The 23,593-nt window shown below is 42.3% G+C and overlaps 1 long non-coding RNA gene across 1 annotated transcript; it reads right to left on the minus strand.

The window, feature by feature from the left end:
• Window positions 1-4,968: 4,968 nt before the first annotated feature.
• Window positions 4,969-23,386, minus strand: LOC123778723 (uncharacterized). The gene is made up of 4 exons (XR_006776001.2): window positions 23,043-23,386; window positions 17,713-17,965; window positions 14,742-14,804; window positions 4,969-5,212 (listed from the first exon to the last, which is right to left on the minus strand). It is a non-coding gene; the product is annotated as an uncharacterized LOC123778723 (long non-coding RNA).
• Between the last annotated feature and the right edge of the window lie 207 nt (window positions 23,387-23,593).

The raw sequence follows: 23,593 nt of genomic DNA on the forward strand, positions 1-23,593 counted from the left end.
CAGCACTGCAAATGTTCTAAATGCCACTGAATTGTTCACTTGAAAATGATTAATTTTATAGGATGTGAAATTTACCTCAATAAACAAAATTTTAAACGTGAAAACAATGCTGCAATGCATTTCTTAATCACCTTTAAGTAAACCTATCATCATTTTCTACAAAAGGAAATTAGGTCAAATGATATGTACATATTTTAAGACCATTGGCACATACCAATAAATTACTTTCCAGAGAGATCATACCAAATAAGAATCCTATCAAAGGTGTATTGGAAAGCAAATACGGATAACCGGGAGGAATCATTAAGGGAAGAAACATACACAACAGCAACTTTGCTAAAATCATCGGTAGATACTTTTTTATTTGTAAGTTTATATATCCTAGATAACTGAAGTGACATTTAAAACATTGGTTCTTGTCATTTCTTCATTTGTGACATATATATGTATACTTTAAACATCTGTTCTAATTTCTCCTATTAATATGTAGGAGCTCTCTATGTACTGAGGTTATAACTACATCCTCTCCTATAAATTTCAAATATTTTTCCAGTTCGTTATTTACTTACTTCGGTTAAAATGATGTGTCTGTTTGGGTACATATTTAAGGAGCAGGAACAGAGGAATGGAACCATTCTTTCCAAAATAAATAGCTGCAATCTGACACACACACACACACACACACACACACACACACACACACACGAGGTGATATTTTACTTCTACCCCAAAGTTCAGCATAAGTTCTACTACATCAGCCTAACTAACCCAAACACATCCTTATCTTATCAGATATAAAATCCATGGAAAATAGAGGTCTACACTGTTTGCACCAGAAATATGACCAGACATAAATAAAACACGTTAATCCCTTTAGAGAGTTGTAACGAGACAACATATGTCATCTGTTCCCCTCTTTTCCATGCTGTCTTAAAAATACTAACAAAGATCTCATTGAAAGAATTTTTACTACTTATAACCTGTCCTTTTGGGGGGATACTGACTCAGTTTTGGTTTCTGTATATTTGAAATTTTATAATAGTGTCTCTGCAATTTTGTTTCCATGAAAGAAGCCTCACCCAAGGCTATCCTTACCCACAGCCCTCTGGTCTGGCTGCCCCTCTCCCCAGACCTCTTTTCCCAACCTCTTCTCCCTTTTGTCCACTCAAATAGTCCTTTCTTACAGCTGTTCCCCTTGGGATCAGAGGGTGGGTCTGATAATGAGTACACGTACACAAGGGAGGAGGTTAGGGGGCTCCTTCAAGAGGCCTTAATTCTCGGTCTCAAATCATTACTTTAATGATGGGAACATCTGGCTTGTGAAAACAATCTTTGGGGCAGGAAAGCTTTTAGAAAATTTTTCAAAACATCAGGTAGCTGCTACTCCCCCACAGACTTACATCCATCTATTTGGAAATCACATTTTGGGTTTGTTTGCTTTTTTAATAGTTATTTACTCTAGACTTGGATTGCAAGTTCTGGCATCCCCAACACTGTGTATAGCCCCTGGCACCTATTCTGTCTGGATAAAAAATAACTGCTAAATGAACAAGGGAACTCTGGAGCCAGCTCCCTGGGTTCAAGTCCTGACTCTGTCACTTACCAGCTGCATAACCTTGAACAAGATTCTTAACCTCTCTGAGTCTCATCTGTAAAATGAGGAAAATAATATTACCGATCCCATTTGGGAGGATTACATGAGTTAATTCATGTAAAAGTATTTCTGGCAGTGTTTGGCACATGGAGAGTGCTGATTAAATGCTAATTACTACAATTACAAATAAGGAAGTATGTTACCAAAAGCAATCAAGATGAACAAGAAGCCCTTCATGTTCTCAGTGTATTTATCAACCTGTAGGTGATATCCTGCAGACACAAAGCCAAAGGCCATAAATGCCAAATGCAAAGTTCCAAATGCTATGGGAATTCTGAGGAAATAGCTATGGGAATTCTGAGGAAATAGCTATGGGAATTCTGAGGAAATAGGTGGAGGGATAAATCGAGTTTATGTGGAAGATGGAGTGTGCTCGTGCTGTCTCCTGGAAGGGTTTTAGATGGTAGGATGAGCAACACCTTCTGGGAAAGGGACCGTGTGTCACTTTGGGCTCTCTGAGAAGTAGACACCAAGACAGGATTACACATGTAGGAGACTGATTGGGGGAACTGTCTGTGAAGGGAAAGGGGAGAGACCTGAGAAGGCAGGGAGAGGATTCAACCACAGTGCAGGTCTGACCCCCTGTGAAGGAGAGGGGGATGGAAGTAGGGTTGGGAAGGAAGAGTCTCAGACTCCAACTCAGTCCTGAGAAGGTCTTGACCACACCCATGCAGAGTCCTCAAGCCAAAGTCACCCTTCAGAGGCATGTGGCTCTTGCATGAGTGGACCACATTAGTACTCCTGCTTGCTCAGTAACTGCAAGTAACCCAAGAGAAGCTTAGCTTTGGCTAAGCTTTGCTGGTGAATCAGAGAGCAGCAGCCGGAGCTATTAGTCAGTCATGATCCCTATAGCGGAGACCTGAGTGGCACATTCTCATGGCTCCCACGGTTGGGCACAGGCAATGTCACTAGTACCTATGTGTCCTTCAAACCATGGTTGAAGTTCAGTGAATATGTGCCATCACATAAAATCAAACAAAGGACAACATCAAAGGGCTCCTTATCGTTTAAGCTAAACCATGGTTGCAATAGCGAAATTACGTATTTACTGTTAAAAATTACAACTACTTTTAAAATATCTCTCAGATGTGGTTTCAGCTTCTTAAAAAATATATAAGACATAAAAATGGATATGAAATATCTCTTTTGTAAAAATCACAGTTAAAAACTTGAAATGGGCATTCAGAACTAAGTCAGAAACAAAGCCTGACTAAGAATCTAAAAGGTTAGTCCTTTCTGAACTGGTAGCTTAAGGCCACATATTGATCCAATGAGAATATTAGAAAACATTTTGCAAAAGCACATCTTATGTGAGGTTAAATCGCATTCAAGGCAAGAATGGAGAAGATCAAAATTACCCCTAACCACTAGAGCCACACCCAGTAGGACAGATGGTCCCACAGTTGAGAGACACGAAAGAAAGAAGACCACTGAGAACACAGCACTTCCCTGGGCCCACCTGCTGCACTCTGCGATACATGGTCACTGTGCGGAAGGCCAGACAATATGTGCACTACCTGAACTGTCCTCGTTTTATATATATACATTCCCCGGCTTCTGGCCCAGACTGAATGCATAAGTTAAATGCATTTATGAGATTGCTCCCCAAAAGAACAACAATAAAAAGTCTTACAGATTACAGTATTTCCTTTATTTAAGGGGGTGCATGGTACAGGAGAGGGAACAAGACATCCTCAGTTCCTATCACCTCACCAGCAAGAAAACTGGCTCAGCAGTTGGTTGACTCTGCCTCTTACCTTCGCAGAGAAAACACAAGCCATGCTGTGAGAACTCCCTCCACATCTAGGACCCCATTCTTACTTCCTCCCAGTGGTCTTAGAGGAAGCAGTGTCCTCTTGTCAAGCCTGATCTCCTGTTCCACACTCTTGATCCCACTGAACACCCCACCTTTCTCCATTTGTATTCCCTTTCTCTGCACTGTTTCTTCAATTTTGTTCTTTTTTTTTAAAATGTTTTTTTATTATATTCTGTTAGTCACCATACAGTACATCCCTGGTTTCTGATGTAAAGTTCGATGATTCATTAGTTGCGTATAACACCCAGTGCACCATGCAATACGTGCCCTCCTTACTACCCATCACCAGGGAAGTGCTGTGTTCTCAGCAGTCTTCTTTCTTTCGTGTCTCTCAACTGTGGGACCATCTGTCCTACTGAGTGTGGCTCTCATGGTTGGGGTAATTTTGATCTCCATTTTTGCCTTGAATGCGATTTAACGTCACATAAGATGTGCTTTTGCAAAATGTTTTCTAATATTCTCATTGGATCAATATGTGGCCTTAAGCTACCAGTTCAGAAAGGACTAACCTTTTAGATTCTTAGTCAGGCTTTGTTTCTGACTTAGTTCTGAATGCCCATTTCAAGTTTTTAACTGTGATTTTTACAAAAGAGATATTTCATATCCATTTTTATGTCTTATATATTTTTTAAGAAGCTGAAACCACATCTGAGAGATATTTTAAAAGTAGTTGTAATTTTTAACAGTAAATACGTAATTTCGCTATTGCAACCATGGTTTAGCTTAAACGATAAGGAGCCCTTTGATGTTGTCCTTTGTTTGATTTTATGTGATGGCACATATTCACTGAACTTCAACCATGGTTTGAAGGACACATAGGTACTAGTGACATTGCCTGTGCCCAACCGTGGGAGCCATGAGAATGTGCCACTCAGGTCTCCGCTATAGGGATCATGACTGACTAATAGCTCCGGCTGCTGCTCTCTGATTCACCAGCAAAGCTTAGCCAAAGCTAAGCTTCTCTTGGGTTACTTGCAGTTACTGAGCAAGCAGGAGTACTAATGTGGTCCACTCATGCAAGAGCCACATGCCTCTGAAGGGTGACTTTGGCTTGAGGACTCTGCATGGGTGTGGTCAAGACCTTCTCAGGACTGAGTTGGAGTCTGAGACTCTTCCTTCCCAACCCTACTTCCATCCCCCTCTCCTTCACAGGGGGTCAGACCTGCACTGTGGTTGAATCCTCTCCCTGCCTTCTCAGGTCTCTCCCCTTTCCCTTCACAGACAGTTCCCCCAATCAGTCTCCTACATGTGTAATCCTGTCTTGGTGTCTACTTCTCAGAGAGCCCAAAGTGACACACGGTCCCTTTCCCAGAAGGTGTTGCTCATCCTACCATCTAAAACCCTTCCAGGAGACAGCACGAGCACACTCCATCTTCCACATAAACTCGATTTATCCCTCCACCTATTTCCTCAGAATTCCCATAGCTATTTCCTCAGAATTCCCATAGCTATTTCCTCAGAATTCCCATAGCATTTGGAACTTTGCCCTATTGTGGACAATGCTGCTATGAAGTATTTAGAATGCTTATACAGGAAAAACAAATCTAAGAATTTCTGTTATCCATTTGAAATGGTAATTAGGAAACCACATGGAAAGCCCTCCATTGTTCCCTGCCACCTCAAGCAAAAACTGAGAAGCTTACAGGTATGCTACAGCACAGCGTTGATTTCATAACAAAGAACAGTGTTGAAACTTGATGGTTGGTATCAAGTCACTTCGTCCACCTGACTTCACTTCATTCCTGGTAAGAACATTTAAAGAAGAAAAGAACAAATATACATATTTCAGCATAAGGAAAATTTTCAAAGCCAACTAACAACTGACTTCATGTTTGTTTTTATCTATTTATAAGTAGCAGTTAATCTAACCAAATAGTACCTGCCTCCACATCAGAGCTTTTACTGGTATGTTAAAAGATAAAAAAGCCAAAAGCCAAAAGTAAACTAATCTACCTAAGAGCATGCTATCAGCATTTCATTTAACCACGTGGTATTTTGCATTTTTGCACACTGATTAATCTCCATTATTTTCAAAAGACACACAATGTGTTTACTCACTTTTTTGAATTCTTTTATCGTAAGAGATAAACCTAACATCATGGCTCACAAGATTATGGTCTTATGTCATGTTTTTATTTAAAATGGTACTACTCTCTTGATGGTTTTTCCAAATTCTTGCAATAAAGTGAGTTAAAATGGAGTCAAAATGGTGCTTCACTTATCCCACAAATACTTATTGATTTTCAACTATGTACGTATCCTATGTGTTCACACAGAGAGGGAAAAATTTTGGTTTTACCCTACAAAATGTACATCTCCTTAGATATTAGACAAGTATCACATTTAAAAACCAGATGTGAAGATGGCGGAGGAATAGGGGACCCCTTTTTCAGCCGGTCCCCTGAGTCGAGCTGGATAGGTACCAGACCAGCCTATATAACCACGGAATCAGCCTGAGACGCAGGATGATGCATCTGGATCTCTACAAATGAACATCTCCAGCGCTGAGTATTGAGGTACCAAGAGGGGAGCTGTAAACCGTGCACGGATATCGGAAGATAAACGGAAGGGGGAGGGAGCCGCCGCGTTTGGGCGCCGGGAAGCGGCAGCCACCTGCACGGGGGAGCGGGCGGACTCACAGAGGGCACCCGCGAGAGAGCGGACTGAGACCGGTGAGCCGTGAACGCGCGCGCCACCAGGCATCTCCCAGAACACCGGAATCCCGGTGTGCTCACGGGATCCAGACTGAGACCGGGAACTCCCGGAGCGCGCGCGGGGCGGCTGGGAGCTGGCGGGCCACCTGCACGGGGGAGCGGGCGGACTCGCGGTCGGCACCCGCGAAACAGCAGACTGAGACCCTGAACCGGGTGCGCGCGCCACCAGGCTTCTCACGAAACTCCGGAATCGAGGTGTGCTCACCGGGCATAGACTGAGACCGGGAGACCCGGGAGCCTGCGGGGCGGCCGGTGGCTGGCGGCATTAGAAACACAAAGGACAGAGACGCAGCCGGTGGCTGGCGGCATTAGAAACACAAAGGACAGAGACGCGCCGGCCCTGGAAGTGAGGGCAGGGACGCTGGGTTGGTGCGCACATCCCGGGACGCTGCAGGGTTGAGCAGCACCAACAGTAACAGAGTTAAAGTAGCCAGAACATCAGTGGAGAACGGGCCGCAATCCCTCTGTTCTGTGACAATGCAGCCTCTGCTGCTCTGACTCTCAGAAGAGGCATAGCCGGCCGCCAGGGAAAGCCGCCAGAGAACAAAAGCCTGGAAATACCGGCTCAGAGAGTGCCCATCCCCATCCTCCCTCGCAGGGGACACGGAGACTCTAACCAAACAGGGCTGCCTGAGTATCGGCGCGGCAGGCCCCTCCCCCAGAACACAGAAGGCAGACTGAGAAATCAAGAAGCCCACAACCGGAGGCACCTGGGTGGCTCAGTCATTGAGCGCCTGTCTCCGGCTTAGGGCGTGATCCCGGCGTTCCGGAAAGGAGTCCCTCATCGGGCTCCTCCACTGGGAGCCTGCTTCTTCCTCTCTCACTCCCCTGCTTCTGTTTCGTTCTTGCTGACTGTCTGTTTCCCTCTCTCAGATAAGTAAATAAATAAAATCTTTAAAGAAGAAGCCCACATCTCTAAGATCCCTATAAAACAAGGGGCACGGCCTGGGACCCAGTCAATAATTTTGGGCTCTGGAAAGCCCGCAACCTCTCTTCATCAGAATGACAAGAAGGAGAAGCCCCCCCCAGCAAAGAAAAGACGGTGAATCAGTGGCCTCTGCCACAGAAGTAACGGATATGGATGTAACCAAATTATCAGAAATGGAATTCAGAGTAACAATGGTCAAGATAATGAGTAGACTTGAAAAAAGTATTCAGGAAAATATTACTGAGAATATACAATCCCTAAGGGCGGAAATGAGAGCGAATTTGACAGAAATTAAAAATTCTATGAGCCAAATGCAGGCAAAACTAGAGGCTCTGACGGCCAGGGTCACGGAAGCGGAGGAAAGGGTTAGTGAATTGGAGGATGGGTTAATAGAGGAAAAAATAAAAATAGAAGATGGTCTTAAAAAAATCCACGCCCACGAATGTTGGCTACGGGAGATTACTGACTCAACGAAACGATCCAATGTTAGAATCATCGGCATCCCCGAGGGGGTGGAGAAAAACAGAGGTCTAGAAGAGATATTTGAACAAATTGTAGCTGAAAACTTCCCTAATCTAGCAAGGGAAACAAAAATTCGTGTCCAAGAGGCAGAGAGGACCCCTCCCAAGCTCAACCATGACAGACCTACACCACGTCACGTCATAGTGCAATTCGCAAATATGAGATCCAAGGAAACAGTATTGAAAGCGGCCAGGGCAAAGAAATTTCTCACGTACCAAGGCAAAGGCATCAGAATTACATCAGACCTGTCTACACAGACCTGGAATGAGAGAAAGGGTTGGGGGAGCATTTTTAAAGCTCTTTCAGAGAAAAACATGCAGCCAAGGATCCTTTATCCAGCAAGGCTGTCATTCAGAATTGATGGAGAAATAAAGACATTTCAGAATCGACAGTCACTAGCTAATTTCGTAACCACGAAACCAGCCCTACAGGAGGTATTACGGGGGGTTCTATAAAAGTAAAAAGGCCCCAAGAGTGATACAAAACAGAAAGTCACAGCCAATACAAACAAAGACTTTACTGACAACATGGCAGAATTAAAAGCATATCTCTCAGTACTCAGCCTGAACATTAATGGTTTAAATTCTGGTTTCAAACGCCACAGGGTTGCAGATTGGATAAAAAGAAATGACCCATCCATTTGCTGTCTACAAGAGACTCATTTCGAACCCAAAGATGCATTCAGACTGAGAGTAAGGGGATGGAGTACCATCTTTCACGCAAATGGACCTCAAAAGAAAGCTGGGGTAGCAATTCTCATATCAGATAAATTGGATTTTAAACTACAGACTATAGTTAGAGATGCAGAAGGGCACTATATTATTCTTAAAGGAAGTATTCAACAAGTGGATATGACAATTATAAATATATATGCCCCCAACAGGGGAGCAGCAAGATACACAAGCCAACTCTTAACCAGAATAAAGAGACATATAGATAAAAATACATTAATAGTAGGGGACCTCAACACTCCACTCTCAGAAATAGACAGAACACCCTGGCAAAAACTAAGCAAAGAATCAAAGGCTTTGAATGCCATACTCGACGAGTTGGACCTCTTAGATATATATAGAACACTGCACCCCAGAACCAAAGAATACTCATTCTATTCTAATGCCCATGGAACATTTTCAAGAATAGACCATGTTCTGGGACACAAAACAGGTCTCAGCCGATACCAAAAGATTGAAATTATCCCCTGCATATTCTCAGACCACAACGCTCTGAAATTGGAACTCAACCACAAGGAAAAATTTGGAAGAAACTCAAACACTTGGAGACTAAGAACCATCCTGCTCAGGAATGACTCGATAAACCAGGAAATCAAAAATCAAATTAAACAATTTATGGAGACCAATGAGAATGAAAATACAACAGTCCAAAACCTATGGGATACTGCAAAGGCAGTCCTAAGGGGGAAATACATAGCCATCCAAGCCTCACTCAAAAGAATAGAAAAATCTAAAATGCAGTTTTTATATTCTCACCTCAAGAAGCTGGAACAGCAACAGAGGGACAGGCCTAATCCACGCACAAGGAAGCAGTTGACCAAAATTAAAGCTGAAATCAATCAAGCAGAAACCAGAAGTACAGTAGAGCAGATCAACAGGACTAGAAGCTGGTTCTTGGAGAGAATCAATAAAATTGACAGACCACTGGCAAGACTTATCCAAAAGAAAAAAGAAAGGACCCAGATTATTAAAATTATGAATGAAAAAGGAGAGGTCACGACGAACACCATTGAAATTGGAAGGATTATTAGAAATTTTTATCAACAGCTATATGCCAATAAACTAAGCAATCTGGAAGAGATGGAATCCTTCCTCGAAACCTATAAACTACCAAGATTGAAAAAGGAAGAAATTGATTTCTTAAACAGGCCAATTAATTATGAAGAAATTGAGTCAGTGATAAACAACCTTCCAAATAACAAAACTCCAGGCCCGGACGGTTTTCCTGGGGAATTCTACCAAACATTCAAAGAAGAAATAATACCTATTCTCCTAAAGCTATTTCAAAAAATAGAAACAGAAGGAAAGCTACCAAACTCATTCTATGAGGCCAATATTACCTTGATCCCCAAACCAGGCAAAGACCCCCTCAAAAAGGAGAATTACAGACCGATTTCCCTAATGAATATGGACGCCAAAATCCTCAACAAGATACTTGCTAATAGAATCCAACAGTTCATTAAAAGGATTATCCACCACGATCAAGTGGGATTCATACCTGGGATGCAAGCGTGGTTCAATATTCGCAAATCAATCAGCGTGATACATCATATCAACAAGAAAAGACTCAAGAACCATATGATCCTCTCAATCGATGCCGAAAAAGCATTTGACAAAATACAGCATCCTTTCCTGATTAAAACCCTTCAGAGTGTAGGAATAGAAGGTACATTTCTCAATCTCATAAAAGCCATCTATGAAAAGCCTACTGCAAATATTATTCTCAATGGGGAAAAGCTGGAAGCCTTTCCCTTAAGATCAGGAACACGACAAGGATGCCCACTCTCGCCACTATTATTCAACATAGTACTAGAAGTCCTTGCAACAGCAATCAGACAACAAAAAGGGATCAAAGGTATTCAAATCGGCAAAGAAGAAGTCAAAATGTCTCTCTTCGCAGACGACATGATACTCTATATGGAAAACCCAAAAGAAGCCACTCCCAAACTATTAGAAGTTATAGAGCAATTCAGTAACGTGGCGGGATACAAAATCAATGCTCAGAAATCAGTCGCATTTCTGTACACGAATAACGAGAACGAAGAAAGAGAAATCAGGGAATCCATCCCATTTACAATAGCACCAAAAACCATACGTTACCTTGGAATTAACTTAACCAGAGACGTAAAGGACCTTTATTCTAGAAACTATAAATCAGTCTTAAAAGACATTGAGGAAGACATAAAAAGATGGAAAGATATTCCATGCTCATGGATCGGAAGAATTAACATAGTTAAAATGTCCATGCTACCCAGAGCAATCTACACTTTCAATGCTATCCCGATCAAAATACCGAGAACGTTTTTCAAAGAACTGGAACAAATAGTCCTTAAATTTGTATGGAACCAGAAAAGACCCCGAATCTCCAAGGAACTGTTGAAAAGGAAAAACAAAGCTGGGGGCATCACAATGCCGGATTTCGAGCTGTACTACAAAGCTGTGATCACAAAGACAGCATGGTACTGGCACAAAAACAGACACATAGACCAATGGAACAGAATAGAGAGCCCAGAAATGGACCCTCAGCTCTTTGGGCAACTAATATTTGATAAAGCAGGAAAAAACATCCGGTGGGAAAAAGACAGTCTCTTCAATAAATGGTGCTGGGAAAATTGGACAGCTACATGCAAAAGAATGAAACTTGACCACTATCTCACACCATACACAAAAATAAACTCCAAATGGATGAAAGACCTCGATGTGAGACAGGAATCCATCAAAATTCTAGAGGAGAACATAGGCAGCAACCTCTACGACATCGGCCAAAGCAACCTTTTTCATGACACATCCCCAAAGGCAAGAGAAACAAAAGATAAAATGAATTTATGGGACTTCATCAAGATTAAAAGTTTCTGCACATCCAAGGAAACAGTCAGAAAAACTAAGAGGCAGCCCACGGAATGGGAGAATATATTTGCAAATGACACTACAGATAAAGGACTGGTATCCAAGATCTACAAAGAACTTCTCAAACTCAATACACGAGAAACAAATAAACAAATCAAAAAATGGGCAGAAGATATGAACAGACACTTTTCCAATGAAGACATACAAATGGCTAACAGACACATGAAAAAATGTTCAAAATCATTAGCCATCAAGGAAATTCAAATCAAAACCACACTGAGATACCACCTTACGCCAGTTAGAATGGCAAAAATAGACAAGGCAAGAAACAACAATTGTTGGAGAGGATGTGGAGAAAGGGGATCCCTCCTACATTGTTGGTGGGAATGCAAGTTGGTACAGCCACTCTGGAAAACCGTGTGGAGGTCCCTTAAAAAGTTAAAAATTGAGCTACCCTATGATCCAGCCATTGCACTACTGGGTGTTTACCCCAAAGATACAGACGTAGTGAAGAGAAGGGCCATATGCACCCCAATGTTCATAGCAGCAATGTCCACAATAGCTAAATCGTGGAAGGAGCCGAGATGCCCTGCAACAGATGACTGGATTAAGAAGTTGTGGTCCATATATACAATGGAATATTACTCAGCAATCAGAAAGAATGAGTTCTCAACATTTGCTACAACATGGACGGCACTGGAGGAGATAATGCTTAGTGAAATAAGTCAAGCAGAGAAAGACAACTATCATATGATTTCTCTCATCTATGGAACATAAGAACTAGAATGATCAGTAGGGGAAGAAAGGGATAAAGAAAGGGGGGGTAATCAGAAGGGGGAATGAAACATGAGAGACTATGGACTATGAGAAACAAACTGAGGGCTACAGAGGGGAGGGGGGTGGGGGAATGGGATAGACCGGTGATGGGTAGTAAGGAGGGCACATATTGCATGGTGCACTGGGTGTTATACACAACTAATGAATCATCGAGCCTTACATCGAAAACCGGGGATGTACTGTATGGTGACTAACATAATATAATAAAAAATCATTATTAATAAAAAATAAACAGAAAAAAAAAAAGAAAAAAAAAAAAAAAAAAAAAATAAAAACCAGATGTATAATTAATTAATTGGCACAGAGGTTCAGTATTACACAATAAAGGATTATGAAGATGGATGGTGGTGATAGCTGTGTAACATTATGTGCATATTTAATACTACTGAACTGTATACTTAAAATGGTTGAGATGGCAAATTTTATGTTATTTGTATTTTACCATAATAAAAATGGTGGAAAAATACAAATCAAAGACAGATGTACAGAATGAGTGAGAATCTACTTTGGAGTTTTAAAAGGAACTGGATGGATGTGAAAAGGATTCCTTCCTGCAGTGCCTGCTCCAAGCCCTGAAAACAGAGGCAAAAATCTATGTCCCCATCCTATCTTGTCTTCTGGATCTGCTCTGTTCACATCTGTTATTCTATGAAAGCCAGATTCGTTCTCCACATTGTTTAAAATGTGCTCTGGATTATAAAGAAACAGTACAAATAAAATATGCCCAAGCTAACACCAGAGTATTTCATTAAGTACATAAGGACTTCCCAAAAAAATTTACTTTTACATGAGTAATTAAAGAGGAATAGACTTTTTCTGACAAAAAATTTTAACAGAAACTGGTAAGAGTGACTTCCCCCCACCAAGAAAGAAACTAGGAGGGTAGGGCACAGAATTTTGGATCACAAATTAGCAAATGGTTCAAATATAGCAAATAACAGGAAAATCATTCTCTTCCTGGACTAAGGCCTGTTAGGCCACCTCCTAAATAAATATGTCTTTAACCTGTTCACTTTCTACTTAGTCCAGGTCACCTCTGCTGTCACCTGCATGGCCAGCATGCCTCCCTCTCCTCTTGATCCCCTTGTCTACTGTCCACGCAGCAACTAGGGTGATCTTTTAAAACACAACCATGCCACCAGCAGCCTCACATGCTTGAAATTCTCACCTGGTGTCACCCTTTGCCTGTTTGCTAAGCTTCGGCCATACTGCCCTTCTTTAACTATCACTGTCCTGAGCACCCCACCCTCCTTCAAAGCTCAGGGCCTTTGCATATGCTGCCCCCTCCACCTAGGACGCTCTCTGCCTCACTGAAGCAGGCTTCTCCTTTAGATCTCAGCTGAAATGTTTCTTCCTTGGAGAGAACTTCCCTGATTCCTCAATCCAAGTCTATCTTTAATTAATTATTCTCTCTCGCAGAACTCTGTTGTTTTCCTTCATGGCATGTATTCCAATTTGGTGTGTCTGTATTTATTATCTGTCTTCTGCATTAGATTGTGAGGGCTATGGGGGCAGACGTCTTTACTGTGTTGTTTACAGCTGAAATACCAGAGCCACTTATTAGCACATAATCATTTAGTACATATTTGTTACATGAATTAATGAATGAACAAACTGCTTGGGAACTTGAGTTCAGGACTTTATATCTGCCTTACGCATACTGTAAACCTGCTATGGTTCCGTTCCTCACTCCATTGGTGAAGATTTTGCTGTATCTCTCCTTAAACATCGCAGTTGGAAAAATGCTCCCATTATTCATGTGCTCCACAGATCTTACCAGCATGTTACTGATTTCTATGCCCAAGTAACTGATAAAAACACTGTACCTAACAAAGCCAAAAATGAAACATCAGGTCACAGACGGATGTCTCTCTAGGTTGAGAGCTGAATATCTCACTTCTGATCCCGGAGTTGATACTCCTTTGTGTCTTACTCTTCGCCAAATCAAGAGAACCTATGAAGTTTGTCACACAGCCAAATTGTCCACTGTGCCACCACCACGCTCAGCTCTCGATGTTCTCTAAACCTAGAGCCCTCTCACACACCGCACTGTGGCCTTCTGTAGCATGGATTCTCGGGGAGCTCCACTCAAGCTGCTGGAAATCACTGCTGCTCCTGTTAAGTGTACACATCTCCTGTTATCCCTTTACTGCACTAAGGTAGCTAGTAGTGAAAATGAGCAGGGGAAACTATAGGTTTCACTTTGTTAGGATTTTTATTTGCTCCTGTCTCATCTCTTTTAGATTCACTCTAATGTCTTCCAAGTCTTATCATTCAAATAAATATTTACTGAGCATCTGCTATGGACCATGCACTATTTGAATCCCCATAGATTTAGGGCGATCAACACAAACCCCCTCAGTCCTGTATAGCTACAGTATGATCAGGCTCACAGAGAATTAGAAAAAAATCATATCTAAAAACTGATGGAACATTATCTGATTTCAGTATATTTCTTAAGTTGCTTTAAAATATCAATCTCATTAGGGGTGCCTGGGTGGCTCAGTTGGCTGGGTGTCTGCCTTTGGTTCAGGTCATGATCTTGAGGTCCTGGGATTGAGCCCCATGTCAGATTCCCTGCTCAGCGGGGAGCCTACTTCTCCCTCTCCCTTTGCTCTTTCCCTGTGCTCGTGCTCTCTCTCTCTCAAATAAATAAAAAATCTTTAAAAAAATCAATTTCATCAAAACTTACACATCAGATTGGTTTTGTTCATATAAAGCTTCCATCTCCTCCAACTTGCCTGAGTCCATCCTCCTAGAACATACAAAATGATATTGATACACGTCCATTAATTCCACCAAGTCTGTAGCAATGTCTGATCTACTCTATGTTTATCTTTGATTCATATATCTTATCAAAAAGCAGTACCTGTGGGAATGCCTAGAACAAGTGTTGGTGAGGATGAGGAGAAAGTGGAACCCTCATACACTGTAGGGAGGAATATGAAATGGTGCAGCCCTATGAGAAACAGTCTCATGGTTCCTCAAAACCTTTAACATAGAATTACCATATTATCCAGCAATCCCACTTGTAGGTATATACTCAAAAGACTTGAAAACATATGTTCATTCAAAAACTGTGTATAAATGTTCAGAGCAGCATTCTTTATGGCAACCCCAAAGTAAAAACACCCAAACATCCATCAACTGATGAACTAATAAACCAAATATGGCATATCCGTTCAATGGAATATTATTGGGGCATAAAAAGGAATGTAGTCCTGCATGCGTCAACATGGATGACCTTTGGAAACATTATTCTAAGTGAAATAAGCCAGACACAAAAGGATAACTATTGTGTGATTCCACTTACCCGAAATATCTAAAATAGGCAAATTCATGAAGACAGAAAGTAGATTAGATGTTACCAGGGGCGGGGGGAAGAGGGAAATGGGGAGCTATTGCTTAATGGTTACAGAGTTTCTGTTTCAGTTGATGAAAAATTTTGGACAGAGGAGTGATGGCCGCACAATGATGTGAATGTAATTGAGGGCACTGAAGTGCACACTTAAAATTGGCTAGAATGGCAGCTTTTATGTTATATTTTACCACAATAAAAAATAGAGGAAACAAGCAATAAAAGGAATGAATTACTGACAACGTAAGCAATCAACATACTGATGAAGGGTATTCTCAAATACACTGTACTCAGCAAAAGAAGTCCGATACAAAGGAGTACATACTGTACGATCCCTACTGGCCCTTCCCAGAAAAAGTATGCAACTCCTGGCACCCTGAATCCAGACACCTCCCCGCAAAAAAAGACAACTATAATCTGTAGTCACGGAGAGTACATCAGGGCTTGCCTACGGCTACAGAGAGTAGGTAGCTACAAAAGGGGAAAAGGGAACCCTTGGGGTGACAGAATCCTTGACTGCGGCGCTAGTTATAAGGATGTATAAATTCGTAAAAAACTAAAAAAATCTGCTAAATTTGTATTTTGTTGTATATAAATTATATCTCAATAAAATTAACCAAAAAAAAAAAAAACAACACCACTCCTTTAGAAGCAATAAGGCATGACAAAAGTATGTAAATAACTTTAACGAAAACAGATCTTAAAAATTACTACAAGGGTAGTAGTACTGCCTTCTGCTCAGGTCATGATCCCAGGGTCCTGGGATCAAGTCCCCCATCGGGCTTCTTGCTCAGCGGGGTGTCTGTTTCTCCCTCTCCCTCTGCCCCTCCCCCTGCTTGTGTGTATGCTCTCTCTCTCCCAAATAAATATAAAATCTTAAAAAAAAAAATCACTACAAAAAATGAACACTTTTGGTTTGCAACAACAGGACCAAAGGTGTTTCTCTACTATCCACCTTGGGGCAAATTTTTAAGAAATTTTCCTTTCGAAGGATAAAAATATTAAAATTCTGAAATTCATAAATATTACACAGTAGGTCTGTCAGCAATCCAAAGATAAGTGACCCAACTACTTTTAGGGCCAAAATACATGTAGCAAAAACATTTTGGCACTATTGGTATAACTACAAAATCAAGAACTTAACCCTCTTCAAACATAAGAAAATATATAATTCCCAATGAAAAACGTAAGCATGACTTCTATCTTCCCTTTCATCAAGTAGTTAAACAGAGATCATGGAAAAGTCTGATTTATTAGAATTCAGTTAAATATTCCTTTTATCAGTAAATACTATTTTAAGGAATAGCTGAAACTCCTGTATGTTTAATAGATCTGCAGGTATACAAAAGACATGTGTGAAATAATTCTATAAAAATACACACATGGGGGACGCCTGGGTGGCTCAGTCGGTGAAGCATCTGTCTTCAGCTCAGGTCAATCCCGGAGTCCCAGGATTGAGTCCCACACTGGGCTCCCTGCTCAGTGGGGAGTCTGCTTCTCCCTCACCCTCTGCCCCTCCTCCCTACTTGTGTTTTCTTTCTCAAATGAATAAAATCCTAAAAATAAAAAAACCACACACACATATGCTGGGGCCCCTGGGTGGCTCAGTTGGTTAAGTGTCTGCCTTTGGCTCAGGTCATGATATTAGGGTCCTGGGATCAAGCCCCATGTTGGGCTCCCAATTCAGTGGGAGTCTGCTTCTCTCTCTCCCTCTCCCTTTGCCCCTACCCTCTGCTCGTGTTCTCTATCAAATGAATAAAATCTTTTAAAAAATAAAAAAATGAAAATACGCACATGCTTTCAGATTTAGATTTATCTATAGTAAAAATTGTACTGTTTTGTGTTCCCACCTCAGGCTGGGAGCCCAAGATAATTTTTCTAAAACCTCACTTAAACTATTAGCAGTTCTGCATATAGAAAGTGGACAATTATTCCAATTTGCTGAATACAGCACCTAATCTTGAGATCGTGGAATGAACAAGGCAGAGTCCCTGCTCTAGACCCAGCGACTATCATCTTCCTGGGAACAATGATTCTTGAAAGGTCCTGTGGGTCATGGGCCTATCAGCTCTCACATCAATCAGATAGATTGGCCTGTCCCTGCTTGGCTGTGTCAGAGACTGGCCAACCTCCTCAGGCCGAGTCTTCCAGGCCGCTGAGTCACCTGAGCAGATGGGTTTGCTAGTGGAAGGTGCATGTGCAGCAAAAAGCTGCAAAAGGTGCTCTGCCAAACTAAAACCTAGAAAAAGGAGTGATTTTATAACTTTTAAGTTTGCCTCTGAACCCCCCAAAAGTGGTAACTTACAATTTGAGTGAAACAGAGAGCTGCATGGACTGAAGGTCTGAAGAGCCAGTCGTAAGGCCAGGGCGGCCAGCTCCTGCTGGACGAGTCTGTGTCTCTTTGGGCTTGTCTCCTCATGTGTTACATAACCTCCAAAGTGCCTGGTCGTCTGAGTGCAGCGTGGGGTCATATTTTAGAGCCTGCGTGCCTTGGCATTCCAGCATCTCTGCTGCACGTCCCACCACTGTCTCCTCACTTTTTAAATGAAGTAGCTGTCCTGAAAGAACAACAGACAGGAAATCTAGGAAATCTGTGTTCAAGGTGAGGCTTTGCTCCAATATGCTGTAAGTTCAGACAAGTCCCTGAACTTGATCTATAATTTCTTTTGGCTCAGTCTCATTTGCAAAATGACCTAACTGTTCGACCAGGCACTCTCTGATGTTCCAAACAAAACTCACCTTTCCCCAAACACTCTTCCTCCTGATCTCTGATGCTGTATCTGAGAGAGAATCCCCTCAAGATCCTCTGATTCCTCCTTCATTCATTACCCATCCCACCTCCACCCCTGTTCTAACAGTTACAAGTCCCGTTTGCCTCATCTCTGAAACCCAGACACTGATTTCTGGGCCCAGCGACCAGACAGTTTGGACCATACGCAGCTCTCACAGTAGGTCTGTCAAAGAGCGATCATAAGCACCCCTGCCACTGTTCTTTCTTATCTCCAATCTATTCCATGTAGTGCTGCCATCACCACCCTCAAGACATAAAAAACTGCCCTGTCACTTCCCAGTTTAAAATCCTTTACCAGCTTCCAAATGCCTTATACATGAACACACAACTCTCCTAGGCCTAGAACCCACCTTTGTAGCCTCTGCACACACATCAGTCCCCCCTTCCTATGTGACCATGAGTCTCTGCATGGCTGTATCCTTCAGCTGCATTGCCTATCTTCCTTCTCAGAGTGGGGACCTCATCCTTCCAGGTGTGGCCCCAATGCCCCCTCCTCTACCCCAGCTCCTACCAGCATTTCTCCTTATGCTCCTGTGTACACCTCTCTGGTGTCCTCACACTGCATTCTAATACTCACTTTTTGTGCCCCTCTACCAGCAGAACATGCCCTGGTATCCACGCAATGGCTGCCCTATGTTAGGGAAAGTAGTCAAGGATGGAATTTAAAGTGCAAGTTTGAAACCAGACTGCCATGGTTTAAATCCTAGTTTCACTTCCCACTGGCTATGGCCAAGATACTTAATCTCCCCAAGCCTCTGTATACATGGATGGAAGAAATGGTTTAAATCTCAAAGTGTTTTTATAAGAACAACGGATAACACAGGCCATGTGCTTAGCACCCTTTTGAGGTAGTAAGAGAAAAATTAGAATAATGGTAATAAGTAGTAGTGAGTAAGGGACAGGCAGGGCTAGGTAGGGAGAGAGAGGTAGGGGGCTACAGGATCAAGCTCATACAAATCTCAAAAATTCAGGGATATAAGGAAACCAGAGCTAAGGGAACAAACCAGACATCCTGTCCCAGGTGTCAGAGCTGGGGTCTTATTATGACAGCTACGTGTGACCAACAAAGAATTACAGGACGCTAAAAAGGAAGCAAGCCACTGACGATGTTATCACTAGTCCTTACTCAAGGGTGCTATCAACAGAGAAGTAAAAAAGATTTAAGTTCCCTGGTTAGCTTTCTATAAAAGACCAACCCTAAAAGCCCACAAGGGTAAACCTGTCAGGACCCCTCCCCCTCCTGAGAGCTTCTTCTGTTTCATCACTTACTAAACCTCTATCGGTTTACTCTCTTTTGTCTGAGAGATTCAGTCTTCGACTAGGTGAGACAAGAACCTCGCTGGTCTCCCACTTCAATAGCAGCGGCAGTGGCAGACAGAAAATTAATAGCGAAGACTGACGTCGCTGCTACTTGTATGTCAGGCATTGTCCAGAGAAGCTGACATATACATATACCACTCCTAGGGCCCTCGCGACAGGAAGAGTTGAGTACTATTATTATACTCTTTCTCATTTTTGCAGAAGAAATGGACAGCACAGAATGTCTGAGTAACTGCCCCGAGGTCACAAGTAGGCTCCATGCCCAAAATGGGGCTTGAACTCAGGACCCTAAGATCAAGAGTTGCAGGTTCTGACCACTAAGCCAGTCAGGCACCCCAACCACTGAACAGATAACTTATCCAAGGTTACTCAGCTTCTAAAGTGGCAGACTTTGTATGTAAGCTTTCAACCCCACAGAATCACCTTTGATTTTAGAAGAGTCATTTTAAAACATTTGGAAAATAGCTCTAATGGTGAAGTCTACAAAGGGGGGAAAATACCCAGATTCACACGAATTCACACAGCCATAATATACCTATATGATTATGGAAATTTTCATAACCATATAGAATCAAAGGTGGAAATTACTGCTATAGAAACAATTTGTTTTACTTGGTTACCTTTTAAAAAGCAACATTTCTAAAAAGAAAATATTACTGGATTCATTCTAGCTAACCCCAGAAACTATGTTCCTCTTTTGCAAATAAAGATACAATAGATGTGTAATCTGAATTGAGTGACATTTCCTTTTCAGCTCTACAGTCAGGGATAATTTAGCTAAGTTTTATTAAACACACAGATCTATAGTGGACTGTGCTACAGAATTGTATTCCAAAAATCACCAGTATCCACAGCCTTCGTCATACACCTTTTTAATTTCAGAATCTCGGCCTGAGCTTCATTTCCTTACCTGTACAATGGGGCCAACAGTACACACTTCTAAGGGGTTGTGGTGATTCATTACTCTTTAAGCGAATATTTATGAAGTGCTTACTCTATACTGCACATTGTTCTAGACACTGAATATAAAGTAGTGAACAAAGTACTTGTTCTCAAGTCTATGTTCCAGCGTGGGATACAGATATACTGATGATAAATATATTAGTGAAAAGTGCTAAGGAGAATAAGCCAAGGCAGGTAAATAGAGTGATGATGAGAGGACCTGAGGGTTTTGTTAGTGTTCAGAGAAGGCACAGACCTGCAGTGTGGAGCGAGTAAGGCATGTGGAAATGGGGCCATAGGTTGGGTAGAGAATTACAGGCAGCAGGAATGTAAGTACAAAGGCCCCAAGGAGGGGAATGGGTGGCTCACACACATGCCACCCACACCTCTCCTTGGGGTCCCCGCATCAGCAAGGAGGCAGTGACACTGGAGCAGAGTAAGGGAGGGAGACCCTGGTGGCTGAGATCAGAGTGAGGGCTGGAGGCCATGTCAGGTAGGACCCTTGTAGGCCCTCTCACAAGTTTTCTGTTTTATTTTCAGTGAGATGGGAAACCATACAGGTATTTTGAGCAAACAAGTGACAGGATTGGAGCTACGTCTTGAAAAAGAACTTTCTGACGGCTGAGTTAAGTAGACAAAAGTTGGCAAAGGTGGAGGCAGGAGACCACTTATGCTATTAAAATAATCCAGGTGAGAGAAGATGGCAGCTTGGGCCAGGTTGTGGATGGAGGCGGTGGTGAGAAGTGGTTGTGTCCTGGATAGATTTTGAAAGGAGTGCTAATACAGACATAAGAAGAGAGGATTCAAGGATGATCCCAGGGTTTTGACCTAAGGAAATGTAAATATAAGGTTGCCGTTCCTGAGGTGAGGAAGGTTACACATGGAGTTGGGGGAGGGAAAAGAGTTGGGAGCTCAGTTTTGAACATAGGAACCTTAGGTGCCTATAGGATATCAGAGTGGATGAGTAGACCATTAGATAGAGGAGCCTGGAGTTCAAGGAAAGGAGTTCAAGACCATTAGATAGAGGAGCCTGGAGATACAAATGTGGGTGTCACCAGTGTAGCATAGTATTTAAGGACCATACAGAAAGTCAATGTGGAATATCAAGGAGTAAGAATTTCCTGTCCCCTTCTAGGTCCGTCAAGCTGTACTAAGAATCAAATTGATATGAGACAGATTAACAGGAGAAAATCAAATTTAGTTTCCTACATACAGGGAATCCACACTGACATGGAAATTCCAAAGATAGGCAAAAAAAGGTGTGTGTGTGTGTGTGCGTGTGTGTGTGTGTGTGTGTGTGTGTATCCATCCTGAACTAAGGAGAATCAGGTGGGGGTCTGGGACTTTGAACGGAAAGAATGCAAGTCACAGGGCAAGAAGAGCAAATGTTTGGTAATTAGATGCTTCCCTTGCCATATAGATGGGTCACTTGGATAAAATTTATTTCTGGTAATAACCATTATTAAATTGGGGAAAGACCACAATTTAGATTCTTCTATTAGTCAAGGAAGGGGCAAAAAGTTTCTTTCATAGGGAGGAAGTCCATAGGGTCTTGATTGCCTTTAGGTCAAAATAATCTTCAAGCCAAAGTGGCCCACCTTGGAGCAGCCTGGCCCTTGGCCCCTACAGGACCAAGAGTTGAGGACATTACGGGCAAGGCTGAATGCCAGCCAGACTCAATAACCCTCACATTTCTCTCTTCTCAACAGCCCTCCCTTCCTTGCTTTTTTTTTTTTTTTTCTATTAAAGAGGATTTTGTGAGTGATAGGGTCAATTTTTCTTTTTTAACTTCGGTTTCTGGATTCCGAATCTCCAGTATGTGTATGTGTATAACAGTTTAAAAAATTCACCATTTAAATTCTAAAATTGTATTTGAAGCTATCCACACAAATATGAATGCCAGTTGTGATATTTTTTGTAACACTGTCAATGAAATTCTTTTGCAATTTAGAACTATCATTACAAAGCTAATAGAAGGAGCTATGAAATTTCTAAAGGCATTTCTAATTGATCTTAAATTTATCAATTGCCAGTAGTTTTCAACTTACAGAAATGCTGAAATTTTGAATGTTGAAAGTTCACTTTGTGATAAGTAAGCCAATCTCTTGGTTGTAGATCCTTTCCAAGAAATATTAAAGAATGCCAAAGCTGTAACACTAAATTTGTGAAACAACTCTTTTCTTTGTAAGATGAGTTGAATTAGTTCTTAACTTGGGTTTCACAAGTGTAAATTTATCTTTGAAACAGATTTTTTTCCATTTTCTTTTTTTAAAGATTCTTAAGTAATCTCCACACCCGACCTAGGACTGGCACCTACAAACCCAGATCAAGAGTCCTGTGCTCCACCAGCCAGGCGCACCTCCACCAGCTACTACTAACTGCTTTACACAAATCTAAGATCATATACAGATTTTAAGAAGTAAATTGTTTAATGAGTTCAGTTTTCATATGTTCAGCCCAAAATTTTAAAATTAAATTATCTATATGCTTGTGTTAAAAAAAAAAAAGTACCTGAGAGCGTATTTTTTAAATTAAAATCTTGTGGAAAATAGTTATGAACCATGAAAATGGTGATTTGTTACCTTTTGCTCTTTGTTTTCATAAGCCATCATAGAAACCTTTCCGAGGGGTTCATTCATACTGGCTTCCCAGCATTAGGGAAAAATCACAGTCTGGGGCAGCAGAGGTGGGAGCCAGCTTTCCTCTGCGGCTCTGGCTCGTTGGGTGCTTTCTGGCCGGCGTCCTCCCACGTTCGGGCCACTGATTTGGGGCAGGACCGGCTGCGTTGGCTCCTGGCGCTGAGCACCCAGGCAAAGGCGGCCCTCTCACCCGCGGCGACCGAGCCCAGACCCCTCAACAGCACCACCGGTCGCTCGGCCCGAAAGCGACTGCGACACCCCGCAAAGCTTTGCCCGCCCTTCTCCAAAACTGCTGCAAGTCTGCGCCGGGGACGCTGGGCGCGCTCCCGGAGGAACCATGGAAGGGGCGGGGCCGGTGGGAGCCCGGCGCTGATTGGGCGGTGCGGCCGACCTGGTCCAGGGCGCCGGTCGGTAAAGCCGGGCGCCCGGGCCTGGGATTGGGATGTCAGGGGCTGCGGGCTCCTGGCGGCAGCTGCTCCTGCAAGTCGCGGGGA

The sequence above is a fragment of the Ursus americanus genome, chromosome 22 (assembly GCF_024610735.1).
Source record: "Ursus americanus isolate L20-20 chromosome 22, mUrsAme1.1.p, whole genome shotgun sequence".
NCBI lineage: Eukaryota > Metazoa > Chordata > Mammalia > Carnivora > Ursidae > Ursus > Ursus americanus.